Genomic DNA, 25336 nt, shown 5'->3' with positions numbered 1-25336 from the left:
CACATACCTACCCCCTACTACACAGATATGTTGTGAAAATCAAATAAAAAAAAGATGTAAATTACCGAGTACAGATGGCAGTCCTTAATAAATATTAGTTTAATTCCCTTGGTTTAAGACCTTTAAAAAATATACTAAGGTCAGAAGAAGAGGAAAAAAAAAAAAAACCATCTTCCCACTCCACAAAAAAACCTGTAAACTTTCATATACTATACAAATTAGAGGAGAATATGTTATCCTCCATCAGGCTCCTCAGCTTGAATGCAACATACCAAGATTTAAGATATAACTTAAACAATGCTGCATTTCACTGAGATGATTTTGTTTGAATATTCACATAAATACCCTACTTATCATATTAACTCTTAATTAAGACAGCTAACCATAGTTTCTAGATTAAGTTGGTTGCATTTGAAAGCTAGAAGATAGAGAATTATTCAATCTTTGAGTCAAAAATGAACTGTTTGTGAATGACAAAAGATAAGGCATTGGGAAAGAAAATATTTAAGGCTCATCTTTGGAACCAAGAAATTTGCATTTAATAAAAGAGGTTTAAACTCCATTGAAATATAAGGTGCTCAAAACCATTGCAGGCAATTGCTACCTCGATCCACTTTCTAACATTATACTTATCACCCCTTGCAGTAGCAGTTTAGGAGCTGGTCTTAGTCACCTGAGCTCTATGTATATTAGTTAGTTAACCAAGTAATAAACAAAAAGGCAGGCCATTATATTAGAAAACTTCTTATTTAAAAAAATTTAAGAGTATCCATTTGAAAATCAGATTTCATTATGGAAACATTAACTCTGAACTGAGGAACTATTTCTTTCTTCTTGAGTACTGTGGGTACAACCAAGATGTTTCTCTCATCCTTTTCATTTTTATGTCTCTTGGCTGCAAATACAGGTAGACTTGCTGATAGCAACAACCCTGTTAGACTTCTCATCTCCTATATCCAAATAGAAATAGGCTTTGTATTGCTTTTGCTGGCCCTTCGATGTGTTTTTTCTTTCATGCAGTCATTCAACAAAGTTTGATTGAACAACTAGGCCATGGGATGCACAGTTAAACAACTAGAATAGCAATCTGCACTAGGGATGCAGATTTAACAACTAGGCCATGGGATGCAGAGGTAAACAAGGCCCCAAATCACTGACCAGTAAAAACAGGTAAGATAGTCACTGATAATTCAGTTTGCTAAGTGCTATAATAAAGATATGTCCAGTTTGTGATGCCATGGATATAAAAATGAAGAAATGACCCTTCCCTAGAAGAGCCTACACACAATATGCTAAACATGAGTCAATCAATAGATATTGTACTGTAATTGTTGACTTGTCTGTCCCACCATCAATAGTCAGGGTAAGCTCCTTGAGTTCAGAAATCCTGATTTATCTCACTCTCATGTCCAGTACTTTCATGAAGGTCATCTACAAATATAGCAAAATGCACTTTCTTGAAAATCTCCTTAGTAGCTTTATTGAGGTATCATTGACATAAAAAATTTTATGTAATTAAGGCATAACTTGACGTTTTGATATATGTATACACTATAAAATGATGTCAATCAAGCTAATTAACATATCCATCACCTCTACATAGTTACCATTTGTGTTTGTGTCTGTTGAGAAGATTTAAGACCTGTCTTCTTAGCAAATATTAATTATACAACACAGTTTATTAACTATCATCACCATGTTGTACATTAGATGTCCAGAAGTTATTCATCTTTCATAGCTTATACTTTGTACCCTTTGATCAATATCACCCCATTTCTTTCTCCCCTCAATCCCTGGCAACCACCATCCTACTTCTACTTCTATGAGTTTGACTATTTGAGATTCTCATATGAGTGAGATCATGAAGTATTTTTCTGTGTCTTGCTTATTTTGCTTAGCAAGATGCCATAAAACTCCATCCATGTAGTCACAAATGGCAGGATTTCCTTCTTTTATTAAGGCAGAATAGTATTCCTTTGTGTATATATATACTACATTTTATTTTCCATTCATCCATTGGTGGACACTTAGGTTGATTCCATATCTTGGCTATTGTGAGTAATACTGTAATGAACATAGTAATATAGATACCTCTTTGCAATTCTTATTTCAATTCCTTTGAATATATACCCAGAAGTGAAATTGTTGGATCATATGATAGTTCTATTTTTAATTTTTTAAGTCACCTTCATACTGATTTCCATAACGGCTATGGAAAAACACTTGTTATCTTTTGTCTTTTTGATAGTAGCCATTCTAACATGTGGGAGGTGATATCTCATTGTGGTTTTGATTTGCATTTCCCCTGATAATTAGAGACGTTGAGCAACTTTTCGTATTCCTGTTGGCCTTTTGAATTCCTTCTTTTGAGGTCCTTTGTCCATTTTTAAATTGCTATTTGTAATTTCGGTATTAAGGTGTATGAGTCCCTTATATATTTAGGATTTAACCCCTTATTGAATATATGGTTTGCAAATCTTTTTTCCTCATTCCGAATATTGTCTTTACATTTTGTTGATTGTTTGCTATACAGAAGCTTTTGAGTTGGGTGTAGCCTCAACTCTTTATTTTTGCTTTTGTTGTCTGTCCTTTTGTTATCATATCCAAAAATATCATTGCCAAGACCAATTTCAAGGAGATTTTCCTTATGCCTTCTTGTACGGTTTTGTGGTTTCAAGTTTTACATTTAAGTCAATCCATTTTGAGTTGATTTTGTGTATGGTATAATGGTCCAATTTTATTTTTTGTTTTGGCACTTGGATATACAGTTTGCCAAACATCATTTTTTTTATTATACTTTAAGTTTGGAATACATGTGTAGAATGTGCAGGTTTGTTACATAGGTATACACGTACCATGGTGGTTTACTGGACCCATCAACCAGTCATCTACATTAGATATTTCTTCTAATGCTATCCCTCCCCATCCTCCACCCCCCAACAGGCCCCGGTGGTGTGATGTTCCCCTTGCTGTGTCCATGTGTTCTCATTGTTCAACTCCCACATATGAGTGAGAACATGAGGTGTTTGGTTTTCTGTTCCTGTGTTAGTTTGCTGAGAATGATGGTTTCCAGTGTCATCCATGTCCCTGTAAAGGACATGAACTCATCCTTTTTTTATGGCTGCAGAGTATTCCATGGTGTATATGTGCCACATTTTCTTTATACATTCTATCATTTATGGGCATTTGAGTTGGTTCCAAGTGTTTGCTATTGTGAACAGTGCTTCAGTAAACATATGTGTGCATGTGTCTTTATAGTAGAATGATTTATAATCCTTTGGGCCTGTGCCCTGTAATGGGATTGCTGGGTCAAATGGTATTGCTGGTTCTAGATCCTTGAGGAATCGCCACACTGTCTTCCACAATGGTCGAACTAATTTACACTCCCCCCAACAGTGTAAAAGCATTCCTATTTCTCTACATCCTCTCCAGCATCTGTTGTTTCCTGACTTTTTAATGATCGCCATTTTAACTGGCATGAGATGGTATCTCATTGTGGTTTTGATTTGCATTTCTCTAATCATCCGTGTGATCATGAGCTTTTTTTCATATGTTTGTTGGCCACATAAATGTCTTCTTTTGAGAAGTGTCTGTTCATATCCTTCGCTCACTTTTTGATGGGGTTTTGTTTTTTTCTTGTAATTTTATTTAAGTTCCATAGATTCTGGATATTAGCCCTATGTCAGATGGATAGATCGCAAAAGTTTTCTCCCATTCTGTAGGTTGCCTGTTCACTCTGATGATAGTTTCTTTTCTTGTGCAGAAGTTCTTTAGTTTAATTAGATCCCATTCTATATTTTGGTTTTTGTTGCCATTGCTTTTGGGGTTTTAGTCATGCAGTCGTTGCCCAGACTTATGTCCTGAATTGTATTGCCTAGGTTTTCTTCTAGGGTTTTTATGGTTTTAGGTCTTACTTTTAAGTCTTTAATCCATCTTGAGTTAATTTTTGTATAAGGTATAAGGAAGGGGTCCAGTTTCAGTTTTCTGCATATGGCTAGCCAGTTTTTCCAACACCACTTATTAAATAGGAAATCATTTCCCCATTTCTTGTTTTTGTCACGTTTTCAAAGATCAGATGGTTGTAGATATGTGGCATTATTTCTGAGGCCTCTGTTCTGTTCCATTGGTCTATATATCTGTTTTGGTACCAGTACCATGCTGTTTTCATTACTGTAGCCTTGTAGTATAATTTGAAGTCAGGTGGCAGGATCCCTCCAGGTTTATTCTTTTTGCTTAGGATTGTCTTGGCTATGCAGGCTCTTTATGGTTCCATATGAAATTTAAAGTAGTTTTTTCTAATTCTGTGAAGAAAGTCAATGGTAGCTTGATGGGGATAGCATTGAATCTATAAATTACTTTGGGCAGTATACTCATTTTTACTATATTGATTCTTCCTATCCATGAGCATGGAATGTTTTTCCATTTGTTTATGTCCTCTCTTATTTCTCTGAGCAGTGGTTTGTAGTTCTCCTTAAAGAGGGCCTTCACATTTCTTGTAAGTTTTATTCCTAGGTATTTGATTCTCTTTGTAGCAATTGTGAATGGGAGTTCACTCATGATTTGGCTCTCTGTTTGTCTATTATTGGTACATAGGAATGCTTGTGATTTTTGCACATTGATTTTGTATCCCGACACTGTGCTGAAGTTGCTTATCAGCTTAAGGAAATTTTGGGCTGAGATGATGGGGTTTTCTAAATATACAATCATGTCATCTGCAAACAGAGACAATTGGACTTCCTCTCTTCCTATTTGAATACCCTTTATTTCTTTCTCTTGCCTGATTGCCCTGGCCAGAACTTCCAACACTATGTTGAATAGGAGTGGTAAGAGAGGGCATCCTTGCCTTTTGCTGGTTTTCAAAGGGAATGATTCCAGCTTTTGCCCATTCAGTATGATATTGGCTGTGGGTTTGTCATTAATAGCTCTTATTATTTTGAGATACATCCCATCAATACCTAGTTCATTGAGAGTTTTTAACAAGAAGGGGTGCTGAATTTTATCAAAGGCCTTTTCTGTATCTATTGAGATAATCACGTGGTTTTTGTCATTGTTTCTGTTTCTGTGATGGATTACATTGATTCGCATATGTTTTTATGGTATGTTTTTATGTTTAACATACTTGATTTGCATATATTGAAGGCAACTTGATCATGGCAGATAAGCTTTTTGATGTGCTGCTGGATTCGATTTAGCAGTTTATTTAGGATATTGGCCTGAAATTTTCTTTTTTTGTTGTGCCTCTGCCAGGTTTTGGTATCAGGATGATGCTGGACTCATAAAATGAGTTATGGAGGAGTCCCTCTTTTTCTATTGTTTGGAATCGTTTCAGAGGTAATGGTACCAGCTCCTCTTTGTACCTCTGGTAGAATTCAGCTGTGAATCAGTCTGGTCCTGGGCTTTTTTTTTATTGGTAGGCTATTAATTGCTGCCTCAATTTCAGAACTTATTATTGGTCTATTCAGGGATTCGACTTCTTTGTGATTTAGTCTTGGGAAGGTGTCTGTGTCCAGGAATTTATCCATTTCTTCTACATTTTCTAGTTTATTTGCATAGAGGTGTTTATAGTATTCTCTGATGGTATTTGTATTTCTGTGAGATCAGTGGTGACATCCACTTTATCATTTTTTATTGTGTCTGTTTGATTCTTCTCTTTTTTCTTCTTTATTAGTCTGGCCAGCCTTCTGTCTATTTTGCTGATCTTTTCAATAATCCAGTTCCTGGAGTCATTCATTTTTTTGAAGGGTTTTTCATGTCTCTCTCTCATTCAGTTCTTCTCTGATCTTATTTCTTATCTTCTGCTAGCTTTTGAATTTGTTTGCTCTTGGTTCTCTAGTTCTTTTAATTGTGATATCAGGGTGTCAACTTTAGATCTTTCCCACTTTCACCTGTGGACATTAAGTGCTATACATTTCCCTGTAAACACTGTTTTAGCTGTGCCCCAGAGATTCTGGTATGTTGTGTCTTTGTTCTTATTCGTTTTAAAGAACTTATTATTTCTGCCGTTATGTCCTTATTTACCCAGAAATCATTCAGGAGTAGGTTTTTCAGTTTCCATATAGTTGTGCATTTTGAGTGAGTTTCTTAATACTGAGTTCTAATTTGATTGCACTGTGGTCTGAGAGAATGTTTCTTATTTTTCCATTATTTTGCATTTACTGAGGAGTGTTTTACTTCCAATTATGTGGTCAGTTTTAGAATGAGTATGATGTGGTGCTGAGAAGAATGTATATTATGTTGATTTGGGTGGAGAATTGTGTAGATGTATATTAGGTCCACTTGGTCCAGAGCTGAATTCAAGTCCTGAATATCTTTGTTAGCTTTGTGTCTCATTGATCTAATATTGACAATGGGGTGTTCAAGTCTTCCACTATTATTGTGTGGGAGTCTAATTCTCTTTGTAGGTCTCTAAGAACTTCCTTTATGAATCTCGGTGCTCCTTTATTGGGTGCATATATATTTAAGATAGTTAACTCTTCTTGTTGCATTGATCCCTTTACCATTAGCAATGGCCTTCTTTGTTTTTTTTTTTTTTTTTTTTTTTGTATTTTTTAGTAGAGATGGGGTTTCTCCTTCACTTTTGAAGCTTAGTTTCGCTGTATATGAAATTCTGAATTGGGAGGCTGGAGCCAAGATGGCCGAATAGGAACAGCTCCGGTCTACAGTTTCCAGCGTGAGCGATGCAGAAGATGGGTGATTTCTGCATTTCCATCTGAGGTACCGGGTTCATCTCACTAGGGAGTGCCAGACAGTGGGTGCAGGACAGTGGGTGCAGCGCACCATGCGTGAGCCAAAGCAGGGCGAGGCATTGCCTCACTTGGGAAGTGCAAGGGGTCAGGGAGTTCCCTTTCCTAGTCAAAGAAAGGGGTGACAGACGGCACCTGGAAAATCGGGTCACTCCCACCCCAATACTGCGCTTTTCCGACGGGCTTAAAAAATGGTGCACTAGGAGATTATATCCCGCACTTGGCTCGGAGGGTCCTACGCCCACAGAGTCTCACTGATTGCTAGCACAGCAGTCTGAGATCAAACTGCAAGGTGGCAGCCAGGCTGGGGGAGGGGCACCCGCCATTGCCCAGGCTTGCTTAGGTAAACAAAGCAGCTGGGAAGCTCGAACTTGGTGGAGCCCACCACAGCTCAAGGAGGCCTGCCTGCCTCTGTAGGCTCCACCTCTGGGGGCAGGGCACAGACAAACAAAAAGACAGCAGTAACCTCTGCAGACTTAAATGTCCCTCTCCGACAGCTTTGAAGAGAGCAGTGGTTCTCCCAGCACACAGCTGGAGATCTGAGAATGGGCAGACTGCCTCCTCAAGTGGGTCCCTGACCCCTGACCAATGAGCAGCCTAACTGGGAGGCACCCCTCAGTAGGGGCAGACTGACACCTCACATGGCCAGGTACTCCTCTGACACAAAACTTCCAGAGGAATGATCAGACAGCAGCATTCACGGTTCAAGAAAACCCACTGTTATGCACCCATCACTGCTGATACCCAGGCAAACAGCGTCTGGAGTGGACCTCTAGCAAACTCCAATAGACCTGCAGCTGAGGGTCCTGTCTGTTAGAAGGAAAACTAACAAACAGAAAGGACGTCCACACCAAAAACTCATCTATACATCACCATCATCAAAGACCAAAAGTAGATAAAACCACAAAGATGGGGAAAAAACAGAGCAGAAAAACTGGAAACTCTAAAAAGCAGAGCGCCTCTCCTCCTCCAAAGAACACAGCTCCTCACCAGCAACACAACAAAGCTGGACGGAGAATGACTTTGATGAGTTGAGAGAAGAAGGCTTCAGACGATCAAACTACTCCGAGCTACAGGAGGAAATTCAAACCAAAGGCAAAGAGGTTGAAAACTTTGAAAAAAATTTAGACAAATGTATAACTAGAATACCCAATACAGAGAACTGCTTAAAGGAGCTGATGGAGCTGAAAGCCAAGGCTTGAGAACTACATGAAGAATGCAGAAGCCTCAGGAGCTGATGTGATCAACTGGAAAAAAGGGTATCAGTGATGGAAGATGAAATGAATGAAATGAAGCGAGAAGGGAAGTTTAGAGAAAAAAGAACAAAAAGAAATGAACAAAGCCTCCAAGAAATGTGGGACTATGTGAAAAGACCGAATCTACATCTGATTGGTGTACCTGAAAGTGACGGGGAGAATGGAACCAAGTTGGAAAACACTCTGCAGGATATTATCCAGGAGAACTTCCCCAATCTAGCAACGGAGGCCAACATTCAGATTCAGGAAATACAGAAACGCCACAAAGATACTCCTCGAGAAGAGCAACTCCAAGACACATAATTGTCAGATTCACCAAAGTTTAAATAAAGGCAAAAATGTTAAGGGCAGCCAGAGAGAAAGGTCAGGTTACCCACAAAGGGAAGCCCATCAAACTAACAGCGGATCTCTCAGCAGAAACTCTACAAGCCAGAAGAGAGTGGGGGCCAATATTCAACATTCTTAAAGAAAAGAATTTTCAATCCAGAATTTCATATCCAGCCAAACTAAGCTTCATAAGTGAAGGAGAAATAAAATACTTTACAGACAAGCAAATGCTGAGAGATTTTGGCACCACCAGGCCTGCCCTAAAAGAGCTCCTGAAGGAAGCATTAAACATGGAAAGGAACAACCGGTATCAGCCACTGCAAAAACATGCCAAATTGTAAAGACCATCGAGGCTAGGAAGAAACTGCATCAACTAACGAGTAAAATAACCAGATAACATCAAAATGATAGGATCAAATTCACACATAACGATATTAACTTTAAATGTAAATGGATTAAATGCTCCAATTAAAAGACACAGACGGGCAAACTGGACAAAGAGTCAAGACCCATCAGTGGGCTGTATTCAGCAAACCCATCTCATGTGCAGAGACACACATAGGCTCAAAATAAAAGGATGGAGGAAGATCTACCAAGTAAATGGAAAACAAAAAAAGGCAGGGGTTGCAATCCTAGTCTCTGATAAAACAGACTTTAAACCAACAAAGATAAAAAGAGACAAAGAAGCCCATTACATAATGGTAAAGGGATCAATTCAACAAGAAGAGCTAACTATCCTAAATATATATGCACCCAATACAGGAGCATGCAGATTCATAAAGCAAGTCCTGAGTGACCTACAAAGAGACTTAGACTCCCACACAATAATAATGGGAGACTTTAACACTCCCCTGTCAACATTAGACAGATCAACAAGACAGAAAGTTAACAAGTATACCCAGGAATTGAAGTCAGCTCTGCACCAAGTGGACCTAATAGACATCTAAAGAACTCTCCACCCCAAATCAACAGAATATACATTCTTTTCAGCACCACACCACACCTATTCCAAAACTGACCACATACTTGGAAGTAAAGCACTCCTCAGCAAATGTAAAAGAACAGAAATTATAACAAACTGTCTCTCAGACCACAGTGCAATCAAACTAGAACTCAGGATTAAGAAACTCACTCAAAACCACTCAACTACAAGGAAACTGAACAACCTGCTCCTGAATGACTACTGGGTATATAACGAAATGAAGGCAGAAATAAAGATGTTCTTTGAAACCAACGAGAACAAAGACACAACATACCAGAATCTCTGGGACACATTCAAAGCAGTGTGTAGACGGAAATTTATAGCACTAAATGCCCACAAGACAAAGCAGGAAAGATGCAAAATTGACACCCTAACATCACAATTAAAAGAACTAGAAAAGCAAGAGCAAACACATTCAAAAGCTAGCAGAAGGCAAGAAATAACTAAAATCAGAGCAGAACTGAAGGAAATAGAGACACAAAAAACCCTTCAAAAAATTAGTGAATCCAGGAGCTGGTTTTTTGAGAGAATCAACAAAATAGATAGACCGCTAGCAAGACTAATAAAGAAGAAAAGAGAGAAGAATCAAATAGATGCAATAAAAAATGATAAAGGGGATATCACCACCGATCACACAGAAATACAAACTACCATCAGAGAATACTACAAACACCTCTACGCAAATAAACTAGAAAATCTAGAAGAAATGGATAAATTCCTCGACACATAACACCCTCCCAAGATTAAACCAGGAAGAAGTTGACTCTCTGAATAGACCAGTAACAGACTCTGAAATTGTGGCAATAATCAATAGCTTACCAACCAAAGAGAGTCCAGGACCAGATGGATTCACAGCCGAATTCTGCCAGAGGTACAAGGAGGAACTGGTACCATTCCTTCTGAAACTATTCCAATCAATAGAAAAAGAGGGAATCCTCCCTAACTCATTTTATGAGGCCAGCATCATCCTGATACCAAAGCCGAGCAGAGACACAACCAAAATAGAGAATTTTAGACCAATATCCTTGATGAACATTGATGCAAAAATCCTCAATAAAATAGTGGCAAACCGAATCCAGCAGCATATCAAAAAGCTTATCCACCATGATCAAGTGGGCTTCATCCCTGGGATGCAAGGCTGGTTCAATATACACAAATCAATAAACATAATCCAGCATATAAACAGAACCAAAGACAAACACCACATGATTATCTCAATAGATGCAGAAAAGGCCTTTGATAAAATTCAACAACCCTTCATGCTAAAAACTCTCAATAAATTAAGTATTGATGGGATGTATCTCAAAATAATAAGAGCTATCTATGACAAACCCACAGCCAATATCATACTGAATGGGCAAAAACTGGAAGCATTCCCTTTGAAAACTGGCACAAGACAGGGATGCCCTCTCTCACCACTCCTATTCAACATAGTGTTGGAAGTTCTGGCCAGGGCAATTAGGCAGGAGAAGGAAATAAAGGGTATTCAATTAGGAAAAGAGGAAGTCAAATTGTCCCTGTTTGCAGATGACATGATTATATATCTAGAAAACGCCATCGTCTCAGCCCAAAATCTCCTTAAGCTGATAAGCAATTTCAGCAAAGTCTCAGGATACAAAATCAATCTACAAGAATCACAAGCATTCTTATACACCAATAACAGACAAACAGAGAGCCAAATCATGAGTGAACTCCCATTCACAATTGCTTCAAAGAGAATAAAATACCTAGGAATCCAACTTACAAGGGATGTGAAGGACCTCTTCAAGGAGAACTACAAACCACTGCTCAATGAAATAAAAGAGGATACAAACAAATGGAAGAACATTCCATGCTCATGGGTAGGAAGAATCAATATCGTGAAAATGGCCATACTGCCCAAGGTAATTTATAGATTCAATGCCATCCCCATCAAGCTACCAATGACTTTCTTCATAGAATTGGAAAAAACTACTTAAAGTTCATATGGAACCAAAAAAGAGCCTGCATCACCAAGTCAATCCTAAGCCAAAAGAGCAAAGCTGGAGGCATCACACTACCTGACTTCAAATTATACTACAAGGTTACAGTAACCAAAACAGCATGGTACTGGTACCAAAACAGAGATATAGATCAATGGAACAGAACACAGCCCTCAGAAATAATGCCACATATCTACAACTATCTGATCTTTGACAAACCTGACAAAAACAAGAAATGGGGAAAGTATTCCCTATTTAATAGATGGTGCTGGGAAAACTGGCTAGCCATATGTAGAAAGCTGAAACTGGATCTCTTCCTTACACCTTATACGAAAATTAATTCAAGATGGATTAAAACTTAAACGTTAGACCTAAAACCATAAAAACCCTAGAAGAAAACCTAGGCATTACCATTCAGGACATAGGCATGGGCAAGGACTTCATGTCTAAAACACCAAAAGCAATGGCAACAAAAGCCAAAATTGACCAATGGGATCTAATTAAACTAAAGAGCTTCTGCACAGCAAAAGAAACTACCATCAGAGTAAACAGGCAACCTACAAAATGGGAGAAAATTTTCCCAACCTACTCATCTGAGAAAGGGGCTAATATCCAGAATCTACAATGAACTCAAACAAACTTACAAGAAAAAAACAAACAACCCCATCAAAAATGGGCAAAGGACATGAACAGACACTTCTCAAAAGAAGACATTTATGCAGCCACAAAACACATGAAAAAATGCTCACCATCACTGGCCGTCAGAGAAATGCAAATCAAAACCACAATGAGATACCGTCTCACACCAGTCAGAATGGCGATCATTAAAGTCAGTAAACAACAGGTGCTGGAGAGGATGTGGAGAAATAGGAACACTTTTACACTGTTGGTGGGACTGCAAACTAGTTCAACCATTGTGGAAGTCAGTGTGGCGATTCCTCAAGGATCTAGAACTAGAAATACCGTTTGACCCAGCCATCCCATTACTGGGTATATACCCAAAGGACTATAAATCATGCTGCTATAAAGACACATGCACACATACGTTTATTGTGGCACTATTCACAATAGCAAAGACTTTGAACCAACCCAAATGTCCAACAATGATAGACTGGATTAAGAAAATGTGGCACATATACACCATGGAATACTATGCAGCCATAAAAAATGATGAGTTCACGTCCTTTGTAGGGACGTGGGTGAAATTGGAAATCATCATTCTCAGTAAACTATTTCAAGAACAAAAAATCAAACACCGCATATTCTTACTCATAGATGGGAATTGAACAATGAGAACACATGGACACAGGAAGGGGAACATCACACTCTAGGGAGTGTTGTGGGGTGGGGGGAGGGGGGAGGGATAGCTTTAGGAGATATATCTAATGCTAAATGACGAGTTGATGGGTGTAGCACACCAGCATGGCACATGTATACATATGTAACTAACCTGCACATTGTGCACATGTACCCCCAAAATTACAGTATAATAATAATAGAATAAAAAATAAAAAAAAATCTAAAAAAAGATATTCTGAATTGAAAATTCTTTTCTTGGCTGGGCGCAGTGGCTCACACCTGTAATCCCAGCACTTTGGGAGTCCAAGGCAGGCAGATCATGAGGTCAGGAGATTGAGACCATCCTGGCCAACATGGTGAATCCTCGTCTCTACAAAATATACAAAAATTAGCTGGGCATGGTGGCAGGTGCTTGTAATCCCAGCTACTCAGGAGGCTGAGGCAGGAGAATGGCTTGAACCAGGGAGTCGGAGATTGCAGTAAGTCGAGATCACACCACTGCAATCTAGCCTGGGTGACAGAGCAAGACTCTGTCTCAAAAAAAAAAAAAAAGAAAGAAAGAAAGAAAGAAAATTCTTTTCTTTAAGAATGCTGAATATTGGTCCCCACTCTCTTCTGGCATTTAGGGTTTCTGCAGAGAATTCTACTGTTATTCTGATGGGCTTCCCTTTGTGGGTAACCCGACCTTTCTCTCTGGCTGCCCTTAACATTTTTTCATTGATTTCAACCACGGTGAATCTGAGAATTATGTGTCTTGGGGTTGCTCTTCTCAAGGAGTATCCTTGTGGTGTTCTCTATATTTCCTGAATTTGAATGTTGGCCTGTCTTGCTAGGTTGGGGAAGTTCTCCTGGATAATATCCTGAAGAGTGTTTTCCAACTTGGTTCCATTCTCCCTGTCACTTTCAGGTACACCAATCAAATGTAGGTTTGGTCTTTTCATGTAATCCCATATTTCTTGGTGGCTTTGTTCATTCCTTTTCATTCTTTTTTCTCTAATCTTATCTTCACACTATTTCATTAAGTTGATCTTCAATCCCTGATATCCTTTCTTCCACTTGATCAATTTGGCTATTGATACTTGTGTATGATTCAGGAAGTTCTCATGCTGTGTTTTTCAACTCCATCAGGTCATTTATGTTCTTCTTTAAACTGGTTATTCTAGTTAGCAGTTTCTCTAACCTTTTTTCAAGATTCTTAGCTTCCCTGCATTGGGTTAGAACATGCTCCTTTAGTTCGAAGGAGTTTGTTATTATGCACCTTCTGAAGCCTACTTCTGTTAATTCATCAAACTCATTCTCCATCCAGTTTTGTTCCCTTGCTGGGGAGGAGTTGTGATCATTTGGAAGATAAGAGGCATTCTGGTTTTTGGAAATTTCAGCCTATTTGACCTGTATTTTCCTCATCTTTGTGGATGTATCTACCTTTGGTCTTTGATGCTGGTGACCTTCGGATGGGGTTTCTGTGTGGACATCCTTTTTGTTGATGGTGATGCTATTCCTTTCTGTTTGTTAGTTTTCTTTCTAACAGTCAGACCCCTCTGCTGTCTGTGCTGGAGTTTGCTAGATGTCCACTCCAGACCCTGTTTGCCTGGTTATCACCAGCAGAGGCTGCAGAACAGCAAAGATTGCTCCCTGTTCCTTCCTCTGGAAGCTTTGTCTCAGAGGGGCATCCACCAGATGCCAGCCAGAGCTCTCCTGTATGAGGTGTCTGTCGACCCCTGCTGGCAGGTGTCTCCAGTCAGGAGACACGGGGCTCAGGACCCACTTGAGGAGGTAGTCTGACCCTTAGCAGAGCTCGAGCGCTGTGCTGAGAGATCTACTGCTCTCTTCAGAGCCAGCAGGCAGGAACGTGTAAGTCTGCTGAAGCTGCGCCCACAGCCACCCCTTCCCCCAGGTGCTCTGTCCCAGGGAGATGGGAATTTTATCTATACGCTCCTGTTTGGGGCTGCTGACTTTCTTTCAGAGATGCCATGCCAAGAGAGGAGGAATCTGGGGAGGCACTCTGGTTACAGCAGCTTTGCCTAGCTGTGGTGGGCTCCTCCCAGTTCAAACTTCCCGGCAGCTTTGTTTACACTGTGAGGGGAAAACTGCCTACTCAAGCCTCAGTAATGGTGGACACCCCTCCCACCACTAAGCTCAAGTGTCCCAGGTTGACTTCAGACTGCTGTGCTGGCTGCCAGAATTTCAAGCCAGTGGATCTTAGCTTGCTGGGCTACGTTGGGGTGGGATCTGCTAAGCTAGACCACTTGGCTCCCTGGCTTCAGCCCCCTTTCCAGGGGAGTGAATGGTTGTGTCTCACTGACATTCCAGGTGCCACTGGGGTATGAAAAAAAAAAAAAAAAAACTCCTGCAGCTAGCTCAGTGTCTGCCCAAATGGCTGCCCAGGTTTGTGTGTGAAACCCAGGGCCCTGGTGGCATAGGCACCCAAAGGAATCTTGTGGTATGTGAGTTGCGAACATCGTAGTAAAAGAATAGTATCTGGGCCAAATGCACCATTCCTCATGGCACAGTCCCTCACAGCTTCCCTTGACTATGGCAGGGAGTTCCTGACCACTTGCACTTCCTGGGTGAGGCCATGCCCCACCCGGCTTCAGCTTTCCCTCTGCAGGCTGCACCCATTATCTAACCAGTCCCAGTGGGATGAGCCAGCTACCTCAGTTGGAAATGCAGAAATCACCCACCTTCTACATTGTTCTTGCTGGGAGCTGCAGACCAGAACTGTTCCTATTCAGCCACCTTGCCAGCCACCCCCCAACATCTTTTTTTGAGGAGACTATCCTCTCCACATTTTGTATTCTTGACATTGTTGTTGAATATTAGTTGACCATATATGCATGAGTTTATTTCAGGGCTCCCTATTCTGTTCCACTGATCCATGTGTCTGCTTTTATGCCAGGATTACACTGTTTTGTTTATTATAGCTTTGTAATAAAATTTGAAGTCAGGACATGTGATGCCTCCAGCTTCCTTTTTCTTGCTTAAGATTACTTTGGCTATTTGGGGACATTATTAGTTTCATATGAATTTTAGGAATTTTTTTTCTTTTTCTGTAAAACAAAAATGCCATTGGGATTTTGATAAGAACTGCATTGAATATGGAGATTGCTTTGGGTAGTACAGACATTTTAAAAATATTAACTCTTTTAATCCATAAACATAGGATGTCTATTTGTGTCTTTTTGAATTTCTTTCATCAATGTTTTATGATTCTCAGCATTAAAATCTTTCATCTCTTTGGTTAATTCCTAAGTATTTTACTCTTTTTGTTGCTAATGTAAATGGGATTGCTTTTTATATTTCCCTTTCAGATAGTTGTTAGGGTATAGAAGTAATACTGATTTTTTATGTGCTAATTTTCTATTCTGCAACTTTATTGAATTTATTCTATCAGCTTTTTTGTAGAGTCTTTAGGCTTTCTATATATATATGATCATGCCAAATGCAAACAGAGATAATTTTATATCATCCTTCCAATTTAGATGCCTTTTTAAAATTTTGACTGATTATTCTGGCTAGGTAATATAGTTTTGTATTAGTCACTTCTTATATTGATATAAAGTAATACCTGACACTGTGTAATTTATTTAAAAAAATGAGGGTTTGGCCAGGCACAGTGGCTCACATCTGTAATCCCAGCACTTTGGGGAGGTCAAGGCAGGCAGATCAGTTGAAGTCAGGAGTTCCAGACCAGCCTGGCCAACATGGTGAAGCCCTGTCTCTACTAAAAGTACAAAAAATTTATCTGGGTGTGGTGGCGGGCACCTGTAGTCCCAGCTACTTGGGAGACTGAGGCAGGAGAATCACTTGAACCCAGGAGGCAGAAGTTGCAGTGAGCCGAGATCACGCCACTGCACTCTTGCCTGGGTAACAAGAGTTAGACTGTCTCAAAAAAAAAAAAAAAAAAAAAGGGAGGTTTAATTGGCTCACTGTTTTGCAGGCTGTAAGGGAAGGATAGTGGCATCTGCTTCTGGGGAGGCCTCAGGAAGCTTCCAATCATGCCAGAAGGCAAAGGGGGAGCAAGCATGTCACATGTCAAAAGCCTGGGTTAAGAGAGTGAAGGGGGAGGTGCTACACATTTTTAAATGACTGGATCTCATGAGAACTCACTATTACAGGGATAGTGCCATGAGGGATGGTGCCAAACCATTTATGATAAATCAGCCTCCATGATCAAATCACCTCCCACCAGGCCCCACTTCCAACATTGGGGGTTACATTTCAATATGAGATTTGTGGGAGGACACACATCCAAACTATATTAGGTTTTCATGTTTGTCCCTTCCAAATCTCATGTTGAAATGTGATTCCCAATGTTGGAGGTGTGGCTTGGTGAGAAGTAATTGGATCATGGGGGCATATCCTTCATGAATGATTTAGCACCATCCCCTTGTGATAAGTGAGTTCTTTCTCAAGTAGTTCACATGAGATCTGGCTGTTTAAAAGAGTCTGGGGCCTCTCCCTTCTCTCTCTCTCTTGCTCCCTTTCTTGCCATGTGGCACTGCCAGCTCTCCCTTTGCCTTCTGCCATGATTATGAGCTCCCTGAGGCCCTCACTAGAAGATGCTGAAGCCATGCTTGTACAGCCTGCGGAAACATGGGCAAATTAAACTTCTCTTTATAAATTACCCAATCTCAGGTATTTCTTTATAGCAATGCAAAAACAAACTAACACACTGGGACTTCCAGTAGAATACTGAATAGCAGTGGAGGGAGTGAGCATCTTTTCCTTGTTCATAATCTTAGAGGAAAAGTTTTAAGCTTTATCCAAATGATTATAATGTTAGCGGTGGGTTTTTCATATATGGCTTTTATTGTGTTGAAATAAGTTTCCTGTATATCTATTTTGTTTAAAGTTTTTATCATAAAATGTTGTTGAATTTTGTCAAGTACCTTTTCTGCATATATTGAGATTATCATGTGGTTTTTGTCTTTCTTTCTGTTAATGTATCTCACATTGATTTATTTTTGTATGCTGAACCATCCTTGCATCCTAGGGATAAATATCACTTGGTTGTGGTGTATGATCCTTGTAATGTGCCATTGAATTATTTTGTTACTGTTTTATTGAGGACTTCCATATCTATGTTAATCAGAGATATTGGCTGTTTTCTTTTCTTGAAGTGTCTTTGGAACTGGATCACGATGATGCTAGCCTCATAAAGAGAGTTTGGGAGGGTCTTCCCTTTTCTAATTATTGAAAGTTTAAGAAGCAGAGAGAATTCCTCAAGATGGCTGAACAGGAACAGCTCCAGTCTACAGCTCCCAGTGTGACTGATGCAGAAGACGGGTGATGTCTGCATTTCCAACTGAGGTACCCGGTTCATCTCACTGGGGCTCGTCAAACACTGGGTGCAGGACAGTGGGTGCAGCCCACAGAGCGTGAGCCAAAGCAGGACAAGGCATCACCTCACCTAGGAAGTGCAAGGGATCAGAGAACTCCCTTTCCTAGCCAAGGGAAGCCATGACAGACAGCACCTGGAAAATCAGGTCACTCCCACCCTAAGACTGTGCTTTTCCAATAGTCTTGGCAAACGGCACACCAGGATATTACATCCCGTGCCTGGCTCGGAGGGTCCCACACCCACGGAGCCTCACTCATTGCTAGCACAGCAGTCTGAGATCGAACTGCAAGGCGGCAGCAAGGCTGGGGGAGGGGCGCCCACCATTGCTGAGGCTTGAGTAGGAAAACAAAGCAGCCAGGAAGCTGAAACTGGGTGGAGCCCACTGCAGCTCAATGAGGCCTGCCTGCCTCTGTAGGCTCCACCTCTGGGGGCAGGGCATAGCCTAACAAAAGGCAGCAGAAAGTTCTGCAGACTTAAATGTCCCTGTCTGACAGCTTTGAAGAGAGTTGTGGTTCTCCCAGCACAGAGTTTGAGATCTGAGAACCAACAGACTGCCACCTCAAGTGGGTTCCTGACCCCCGAGTAGCCTAACTAGGAGGCACCTCCCAGTAGGGGCTGGCTGACACCTCATATGGCCAGGTGTCCCTCTGAGACGAAGCTTCCAGAGGAATGATCAGACAGCAACATTTGCTGTTCTGCAATATTTGCTGTTCTGCAGCCTCCGCTGGTGATACCCAGGGGAACAGGGTCTGGAGTGGACCTCCAGCAAACTCCAACAGACCTGCAGCTGAGGGTCCTGACTGTTTGAAGGAAAACTGAAAAACAGAAAGGACATCTGCACCAAAACCCCATCTGTACATCACCATCATCAAAGACCAAAGGTAGATAAAACCACAAAGATGGGGAGAAACCAGAGCAGAAAAGCTGAAAATTCTAAAACTCAGAGAGTCTTTTCTCCTCCAAAGGAATGCAGCTCCTCAACAGCAGCGGAACAAAGCTGGATGGAGAATGACTTTGACAAGTTGAGAGAAGGCTTCAGAGGATCAGTAATAACAAACTTCTCCGAGCTAAAGGAGGACGTTCAAACCCATCGCAAAGAAGCTAAAAACCTTGAAAAAAGATTAGATGAATGGCTAACTAGAATAAACAGTGTAGAGAAGATCTTAAATGACCTGATGGAGCTGAAAACCATGGCACAAGAACTACTTGATGCATGCACAAGCTTCAGTAGCTGATTCGATCAACTGGAAGAAAGGGTGTTAGTGATTGAAGAATCAAATGAATGAAATGAAGTGAGAAGTTTAGAGAAAAAAGAGTACAAAGAAACAAACAAAGCCTCCAAGAAATATGGAACTATGTGAAAAGACCAAATCTATGTCTCACTGGTGTACCTGAAAGTGACGGGGAGAATGGAACCAAGTTGGAAAACACTCTGCAGGATATTATCTAGGAGAACTTCCCCAATCTAGCAAGGCAGGCCAACATTCAAATTCAGGAAGTAAAGAAAACGCCACAAAGATACTCCTCGAGAAGAGCGACTACAAGACACATAATTGTCAGATTCACCAAAGTTGAAATGAAGGAAAAAATGTTAAGGGCAGCCAGAGAAAGGTTGGGTTACCCACAAAGGGAAGCCCATCAGACTAACAGCTGATCTCTTGGCAGAAACTTTACAAGCCAGAAGAGAGTGGGGGCCAATATTCAACATTCTTAAAGAAAAGAATTTTCAACCCAGAATCTCATATCCAGCCAAACTAAGCCTCATAAGTGAAGGAGAAATAAAATCCTTTACAGACAAGCAAATGCTGAGAGATTTTGGCACCACCAGGCCTGCCCTAAAAGAGCTCCTGAAGGAAGCACTAAACATCGAAAGGAACAACTGGTACCAGCCACTGCAAAAACATGCCAAATTGTAAAGACCATTGAGGCTAGGAAGAAACTGCATCAACTAACAAGCAAAATAACCAGATAACATCATGACAGGATCAAATTCACACATAATAATATTAACCTTAAATGTAAATGGGCTAAATGCTCCAATTAAAAGACACAGACTGGCAAATTGGATAAAGAGTCAAGACCCATCAGTGTGCTGTATTCAGGAGACCCATCTCATGTGCAGACACACACATAGGCTCAAAATAAAGGGATGGAGGAAGATCAACCAAGCAAATGGAAAACAAAAAAAAGCAGAAGTTGCAATCCTAGTCTCTGATAAAACAGACTTTAAACCAACAAAGATCAGAAGAGACAAAGAAGGCCATTACATAATGGTAAAGGGATCAATTCAACAAGAAGAGCTAACTATCCTAAATATATATGCACACAACACAGGAACACCCAGATTCATAAAGCAAGTCCTTAGAGACCTACAAAGAGACTTAGACTCCCACACAATAATAATGGGAGACTTTAACACCCCACTGTCAACATTAGACAGATCAACGAGACAGAAAGTTAACAAGGATATCCAGGAATTGAACTCAGCTCTGCACCAAGCAGACCTAATAGACATCTACAGAACTCTCCACCCCAAATCAACAGAATATACATTCTTCTCAGCACCACATCGCACTCACTGCAAAATTGACCATATAGCTGGAAGTAAAGCACTCCTCAGCAAATGTAAAAGAACAGAAATTATAACAAACTGTCTCTCAAACCCTGTGAGGGTCCTCGATTTAATTTTTGTTAAGTTCACTGGTTTTGTGTTGGCCTCCAGCCAGGAGGTGGCACTTTCAAAAGCATATCAGCTGGGGTTGTATGGGGAAGATCAGGTGGTAGGCAGGGCCATAGAGCTCCCAGGAGATTATGTCCCTTGTCTTTGGCTACCAGGGCGGGTAGAGAAAGATCATCAGGTGTGGGCAGGGTTAGGCTGAGTTCAGACTCTCCTTGGGCTGGGCTTGCTGCAGCTGCTGTGGGGGATGGGGGTGTGGTTCCCAGGCCAATGAAGTTATGTTCCCAGGGGGACTATGGCTATCTCTGCTGCATCACACAGGTCACCAGGGAAGTGGGGGAAAGTCGGCAGCCACAGGCCTCAACCAGCTCCCACACAGCCCGCAGACGAAAAGGCTGGTCTCACTCCCTCTGTGCCCACCTGCCCCCCTCACCTGGTAGCACGGAGTTTATTTCCAGGCAGCCAGTGAGCAGGGCTGAGAACTTGCCCCAGGCTACAAGCATCCCAGCTGAGAAAGCAAGCAGACTCACAGTTCCTTGGCTGTCCCAGGGAGCCTGCAGTGGCAGTCCACTTCCTTCAAAGGGTCTGTGGATTCTCTAGGCTTTCCTGGTGTTCCTGCAGTAGTTCTAAGAGCAAGAGTTCATGCTGTGGGTCTCCACACACTGCTCTATCTGTTGAAGTGGGAGCTCCAAGTTAGTCCTGCCTCCTAGCCACCATTTTCCCCCATTGCTTCTTTATGTTTATGGGTTTTTTAAATCTTTGTTGAAGTTGTCATTTTGTCCCTGCTTTCCTAATTTTGTTATATCGTTTACCTGTGTTGTCTTGTAGCTCACCAAGCTTCTAAAGGACAATTACTTTAAATTATTTGGCAGCTAACTCATGAATACCCATTTCTTTGGGGTCAGTTACTGTAAGTTTGTATTCCTTTGGTGGTGTCATAGTTTTCTGAATTTTCATGCTTCTTTTATCCTTGCATTGGTGTCAGTGCATTTGAAGCAGCACTTACCTCTTCCAGACCACCTTTGGTAAGAAAAGTTCTTCACTGAGAGGGGGAGCAGAAGTATGCTGTGACACTGAGTCTAATGGCATGTGAGATGCCAACTGCTGTAACCTGTCACAGCTCTGTGTCAAGGAGGGACAGGAGTGGTGGCACAGGAGCTGAAGTAGCCAGGGTCCACAACATTTGGCAACTATGTTGTCCTCAGCTGTGAATGTTGTGGGGGTTTTGTGGTGCCCATGAGGGCTGCTGGGGTCCTTAGTGGTGCCACTGGATATAGCAGCAAGTGCACCTGCATAGATAATGCCAAAGTTGGCAGTCAAGACTGGGGAGAGCTAGGGGTGCACATAACAGGAGGGTTGGTGGCAAGTATGCCTGTGGCACTAACAACCAAGACCAGCAGCAGGTGTTTATGTGGTGGCAAGAGGTGGCCATAGGCAGGCATATGTGCAGCAGTGCAAACCACCAGTGAGTATGTGGCTGCAACAGCCAAAGCTAATAGCAGGCATATGCGCAGTGGTGAGAGCTGGGTAAGGGCATGCACGCAGTGGTGCAAATAAGCAGTGCTTGCATGCACTGTGATTTAACAGCCAGGGCTAGTTGTGTGCATGCACATGCCCATGAGAATTGGTCACAGATGAATGTGGTGGTTAAAACTGGGGCTAGTGGGTCAGTGCCAACTGCAGGCATGCATGCAGTGACTGCACTGATTCCCAGGGTTTGGGTGCCCACAGAGGCGCTGGCTGGGGCAGCTCCACTGGAGGTAAAAATAGCCTAGTCAGCTGGGGTCCATGAAGGAGAAAGCCAGAAGGCCATCTGCGGTGAAACCCATGGGAATTCCAAGCCAGCTGGGAGGTCTTCAGTGGAGAAGGGTGCTGGGGTCATCTGAAGACCAGGCCACTATGAACCATGGTATCCCCTGCCACGTGGCTGACACAATGCCCTCTGTCCTTCTTTATTCCTAGCTGCTTCCAGATATCTCAGCTATGCCAGTCTTCCCCGGGATTTGAGTGGGATAAAACCAATGTGGATCTTTTGGGCAGTACCCACAAATTGTGAAGAGGCTGGACACTCACCCTGCTCTCATTTTCACCTGAGGGTAACATTTGGTAATGAGCTGTGCCAGCCTGACGGATGGCATAAAGATAAAATGAGACTTCTTCATACCCATTCTGTGTGGTTATTCTTGTTTTTGTTGTTGTTGTTTTGGTTTGGTTTTGCTTTGCTTTTTTGCTCTACTATGCTGCCGCAGCTTCTTATCTGGACTCCAAAGCCCTCCCACAGCTATTTCCATTCCTGGATGTCTATCAGATTGTTTTGTGGGGTTGAGGGCCAGGGTCTCCTACTCTACCATCTTGTTGGTAATACTTCCTTCTTGAATATCTTATATGTTTTTCCCCTCAAAAGCAGAAATACCTTGGTAATGAGAGTAATGCTAAGTTACTGTTAAGTAATGTTAAGTAACTTTATTAACTTTTAGAGAACAGTATATCAGCTGATATCTGTTCTGTGTTAGCTTATTTCCTTCTTACTTCACAAACCTTAGTAAGTGGAATTTCTAAGGCTTATGCTATCCAAGACAGCTAGAAAGAATATCAACTAATTTCAATTATTATCCCTCAAGTAAATGCCAGTCTCTCCCCAACCCCCATATACACACACAAACTTTGATTGAGAACTGTGTTTCTGTTTATCTCTGGGTTATCACTCAATGTCTTGCAGATTGCCTGGAATATTTTGCGAATGGGTGAACAGTCACAAGTACTGATTATCTGAGGAAACCATATAATTAAACTCAAAGTATATCATTCAGTGATAATAAACACATTAACTTAACAAAATGTTGGATTTTCTCTCTTACTTACCTCTTCATTTCGTACATTGAAACTGTAGCTAGTTAGAAGGAGGATTTCTTTCTTAATTATTATTATTTTGAGCTCTGTCACCCAGGCTGAAGTGCAGTGGCACAGTCTTGGCTCACTGCAGCCTCCACCTCCCAAATTCAAGTGGTTTTCCTACCTCATACTCCCGAGTAGCTGGGACTACAGGTGCATGCCACTACGCCTGATTGATTTTTGTATTTTCAGTAGAGGCAGGGTTTCACCATGTTGGCCAGGCTGGTCTCAAATACCTGACCTCAGATGATCCGTCCACCTCGGCCACCCAAAGTGCTGGGATTACAGGCGTGAGCCACTGCATCCGGCTGTCTATCTTATTTTTAAAAGGGCTGCCCTCAAACTATCTCACTACCACCAGAGCCTCCTTAATTAGCAAAACATTAAATTACTTGAGGTCCAGCACTCTCAGGGTGCCTATTATGGTCACATATAAATTAGGAGAAAAACAAAAAGCAGAGCTTTCATTTGTTTTTATCTGACTTCATTATTTTTATCTGACTTCAAAATGTGTTTTGTATTCTTGAGTTCTCCCAAGTTCTAGATCTTTATTCTTAACTGACTCTGGATATTTTAAACTCCACCTCCACTCTTGTAAAATCTGATCAATATTTAGTTTATTCCACCTTGTTTTCCTATTCTCAAAAGTCCTTTCAATCTTTCAATATTCAGCTCAATGGTCACCTCTTCTAATGCTGCTCTAGACTTCTTTGTAGTTCTCTTACTGCATTAGTCATATTCTACCATAGCATTTGCAACCTTGCACACCACTTCTAGCTAAAGCACTTGGAGGAGTTTCCTGATCAATCATGCTCCCTCCCATTTTCATGCCTCTGCATGTTCTGTTTCATCAAGCTAGAAGGCCTTTATCCCCATTCTTGCATTTTCATACCATGGAAGTTACCAAACGACTGCAAATGTTTAAATACACTTTTTGTTTTCATACTTTTAAAGATACATTTTTATATACCCTCTATTTCTAACATAGTTCTTAATACATATGTGATGAATAAATTGATGAGGCTTGAATGTATAACTTGCCTAAGATCCTAAGATAAAGATCAACACAGTTGATCTTTGTAAAATGGCACGTTCACTTTGAAAAACAATTTGGTAGTTCTTCAAAATGTTGAACATAGTTTCCATAGGACCCAGCAAGTCAACTCCTAGATGTATACTCAAGGGAAATAAAATCATATGTCCACACAAAAAACTTGTATACAAGTGTTCAGAGCAGCATTTCAGAATACCTAAAAAGTGGAAACAACCAAAATATCTATCAATTGAATGGATAAACAAAATATGGTATATTCATATGATGGATTATTATTTAGTAATAAAAAGGAATGAAGTATTCATACGTGTTACAACATGCATGAACTCTCAAAATATTTTGCTAAGTGAAAGAAGCCAGATACAATAGGTCACATGTTGTATGGTTCCATTTATATGAAATGTCCAGAATAGGCATGGAGACAAAAAGCATATAGTGGTTTCCAGGAGTTGTGGGGAGGAGGTAGTGGGAAGTGATCCCTAATGGTTACAGGATTTCTTTTGGGAGTTATAAAATATTCTGTAATTAGTGAGTGGTTATTGTTGCACAACTCTGTGAATATAGTAAAAACCACTTAATTGTATACTTTTTCAGAGTGAATTATATCTCAATAAAGCTATTATTAGCAAATGAACACAATAATGAAAATTCTCTATTTGTTCCAGATTTTTCATCAGGGGCTTAATCTTTGGAAATCAGAAAACATCTCTGCCTGCCTAGGACTTCCTGATCGTACATATTAATTGTACAATTATGAAATGTCAAAGGATCATTCTAAATTAACCCTTTTATCACCTTGTTGGT

General features: G+C 40.8%; 1 protein-coding gene across 3 annotated transcripts in view; it reads right to left on the bottom strand.

Moving 5' to 3' along the window:
- Positions 1 to 25336, bottom strand: part of SPATA6 (spermatogenesis associated 6) — a 208876-nt gene that overhangs the window by 9184 nt on the left and 174356 nt on the right. The gene's annotated exons all lie outside the window — the stretch shown is intronic.

This window comes from Pan paniscus, chromosome 1 (genome assembly GCF_029289425.2).
Source record: "Pan paniscus chromosome 1, NHGRI_mPanPan1-v2.0_pri, whole genome shotgun sequence".
NCBI classification, from domain to species: Eukaryota; Metazoa; Chordata; class Mammalia; order Primates; family Hominidae; genus Pan; species Pan paniscus.
Note: the sequence above shows the minus strand (reverse complement) of the source record. Positions and strands in the feature narration are given on the sequence as shown.